Genomic DNA, 3,676 nt, shown 5'->3' with positions numbered 1-3,676 from the left:
TTTTAATTTTTTTTTTTTTATTTTCTTCCTTTTAGTGATAACAATAAATTAGAAACAAATGATTTTTGAAAACATAATTTTTTATAAACCAAGAACGGGTGGGAACTGTTTAGCACATTACTGTCATCCTTTAAAATGTAGGTACCTATATTTTTATCATTTAAATTATTTTGACAAAATGTAAACTTAAATTATTACTATTTACTATAACAGATATAATTGCAAATTTTTTTTATTTTAAAATTAGATAGGGAGTGCTATACTGCTATCGCACCATTAGTACCAATCGGAACATTATTATAACGTCATATTATTTTATTTTATAAACATTTTTGGAAAGCATAATTTAATTTAATTTAATTTTTTAAATTTTTTTTTTTGGGTCATGTATTGTCACCGACCCTAGACCTCCATAAAAAATTTGAGCCTCCTAAGTCATGTAGAAGTGACTTAAATTAAACTCGCAAGATTTGAAGACAACAGGAATGAATGAAACATTGTGAGTTAAAGAAAAGCATGTAAAAATACTTAGAATTGAATATTGCTCGGACAAAAAATCGAAAATATCCCCCGATTTGCTATAATCGTATGTAAAACCGCCTTGGGCAGGTCTTGGAATTAAACAAAGTTATTAAAAAGCACATAATCTGCTATCGTTGCCAGTGTTGCCACTCGCTTAGTGCGCTGCGCTAGGACAAAAAAATCGAAAAAACTTCAAACACGGTTCTCCGCGCAGTATAGTGTTGCGCACATGCGTATAAACGTAAAATAGCAAACTTTGGATGGCCATGGCTTAAACTAAAATAATGGTTTCCGCTAAAAAATTCAAACAATTTCGAAATCAGCGTTAAAAACCACACATTTCGAAAAGAATTAATAATATTCAATTCTATGTATTTTTATTTTTAAATGCGTGTAACGAAAAAAAATGTAGTAATTGAAGTTTTTTATCAATAACTTCAAAACAAAGTTTGTCAGGGCTTTTTTTTTTACATACAAAAATAAATTTTAAAAATCGATAGGTTGCTAAACCAGAATTACGCCAAAAAATCATACCAACAAAATCAATTATTTATTTACTCGTACCTTATTTTTTAATATTTTTATTATAATTTTCAAATAATCATCCCACGGTACAAAAATACGCCTGGAAGTGGGTTCCGATGAAACGAAGTTGGCTTAAGATGTTATAGGTGGATATGAACAAAAAAAAAAAACATTCTATTTATGAAAAAATGCAAATTAAACTTGTAACACTATGTGAAAATTATAAAAACGGTAAAAAGGATATTGAAAATTTCTTAACTGCTGTAGCACACACGATACGATATCATTAATATTTAATTTTGTTAAATAATAATAATTTGATATCAATAACTTTTTTTTTGTGATAATCAAATTATATATTTTTAAAAATTGTTCTTTTTTTCTTGTTCTTTTTTTACCGATTGCCGGGGTAGGAGCCACTGCGGGTCTAAGTTGATTTTATAAATTTAGCCCCCCCCCCCCCAAATCAGTAGCCCGAATTGCGCCATGGAACGTACATATTATTTCGTGCAATAAATCTTGTACCATTCATTGGATTGGACACTGCATTTAAATTTCGAAGTATTACGATAGTACCTACCTTATTGCTTTAATACTAAACTGTGCGGAGGTAATGGTAAACCACTTAAATGTAAACTATCTAAAAATTCTGTAGGAAACAGAAAATGGTCACGGTCTTTTGACACTAAGCTGACTCAAAAATGTTTTTACTTGCCCTGCAATATGTTAATAATTGAATTATTTATTTAATCACTATGGTCTATGTTCATTTTTAGGTGCAAGAATAGAAAATTGTGAAAAATAGACACATTTTCTAAATTATCTCCAAATACATATTTTATTATATCTCTTGATAATGACGATGGATTAATTTAAATTGAATGAATAGTCCGTGTCAGGATTTGTTAGTGGGTATACCCCACATGAAATGACGAAATTGGAAATAGTGTTTTTATTAGGAAATGCCGACGACGACGATAACGCAACATTAGAAACAGGACTGTGTGCGTGCAAAATGTTAACGTATACGCTCGTGGCAAAATGTTTTATTTAATATAATAATATTTTGTCATGTAAACACTAAACGTCAGGCAGTAATTACGCATTCCGATATATTCTACAGATAAAAACCGATAACTGATATTAAAAAATAACCGATATCCCATAATATAAATTTATAATTAATGCTATTATGTTGATTGATTTGGTTTTTTTTTTTGGTATCGGTTCAAATATTGGTATCAAAAAAAAAACCCGATACCGATAAATCCAATACCACTGATTACGGCTGATATTGAGTATTCGAGTATCGGTTTTAGTATCGGCCCATCCTTAATAATATATAAAGAATAAGGATAATGATATTATATTAATGTGGTGGGGTGGGGGAGTTGGTGCTGAATATTTTTTGTTGATGGGCTCAAATCATAAGTAGAGTGGAATACTGAATCAATAGTGTAATATACGTATATATGAGCATAGGGCTCGCCGAACCCGGTCACTCAAATACGTTAAATTTATAATTTGTATGTAACATATTTCAAGTAGGTACATACAATATACTATAATATACAATACACTCTATATCAGGCATGTCAAACATGATTACATGCGGCCCTCACCTCATTTTTTCATGACCCATCGATAACAGATAGCAATTATTTTGAACAATTACATAATTGAAAAAAAAATTATACAATTTTGAAATTACGTAATTAATTCTATTATTTTTAAAGGAATAGAAACGTGAATTTTATTAATTCCTTATTTTTAGGAATAGGAACCAAAATATTGTAATTCTTTTGTTCTTCTTACAGAAAACAATTTCGTTTATCAAGTTTTTTTTCTAATAGAAAAATATTTGAAATAATATTAAGTGTAAATTTGTACTTAAAATTAAAATATTTAGGATGTGTAGTAAAATAATTTTAAAAAGTTTAAACTAAATTTATAATTATTTAAACTAAGGTCAGGAACCAGATACTTTTTTATAGGAACGAGGAAATAAACGAGTTACTTTCAGGTACTTTAGAATCTACAACAAACATTTTTAAGAATATTTGGAAGACTAATAGTAAAATACTATAATACTAGTAAGTACCAACTGATTATTAATCACTAACTACACTTTGCAGGTACTTACGATTATTATAATAATATCATTATTCATAAATCTCGTAATTATATTAAATTGGGTATTACTAAAATAATTGTCAGAAAATTGGAACGGTCGTTAAAAATCAGGGTTTCTTTAACTAGAAAAAAAAACAATAATTTAAAGTATCTACACGTTTTAGATAAGTAGTAAGTACTGCAAGGTATTTTAGGGAAGTATTAATCAAATATTCTTTTATACAATATCAAATTAAAATATCAATAATGCAGTGTTGGGTAAGTTACTTTACTCGTTACTCAAAAAAAATTGTAATGAAATTACTTTTCTTGGCAATAATCTTCTGCGGGCAAATTGAACAAGCAAATTCTTTATGAAACCTGTATAGTTAAGAGGACGTTATACCCGCATGTGTTGTCTCCGTCTTACAAGTGCATAATATAGCAAATTATACACTCGGCAAAACACGTGTAGCTCCGTTGGTTTAAAAATTAGAGTGAATTGATCTCTTATAAA

The 3,676-nt window shown here is 28.6% G+C and overlaps 1 protein-coding gene and 1 long non-coding RNA gene across 4 annotated transcripts in view; one reads left to right on the top strand and one right to left on the bottom strand.

Moving 5' to 3' along the window:
* The window catches only part of Cact (cactus), a 31,124-nt gene that overhangs the window by 15,007 nt on the left and 12,441 nt on the right, over positions 1-3,676 (bottom strand). The window contains exon 1 of one of the 3 annotated variants that reach the window (XM_016801198.2): positions 3,485-3,579. The exons of the other annotated variants lie outside the window; for them this stretch is intronic. The gene's annotated coding sequence lies outside the window, so the exon portion shown is untranslated. Of the gene's footprint in view, positions 1-3,484; positions 3,580-3,676 lie in introns of those variants that run through there. 3 annotated transcript variants of the gene reach the window in all.
* LOC115033808 overlaps positions 1-3,676 on the top strand; it is a 17,076-nt gene that overhangs the window by 7,085 nt on the left and 6,315 nt on the right. The window lies entirely within an intron of this gene.

This window comes from Acyrthosiphon pisum, chromosome A1, assembly GCF_005508785.2.
Source record: "Acyrthosiphon pisum isolate AL4f chromosome A1, pea_aphid_22Mar2018_4r6ur, whole genome shotgun sequence".
Lineage (NCBI taxonomy): Eukaryota > Metazoa > Arthropoda > Insecta > Hemiptera > Aphididae > Acyrthosiphon > Acyrthosiphon pisum.
This window is presented reverse-complemented; position numbering and strand designations above follow the sequence as displayed.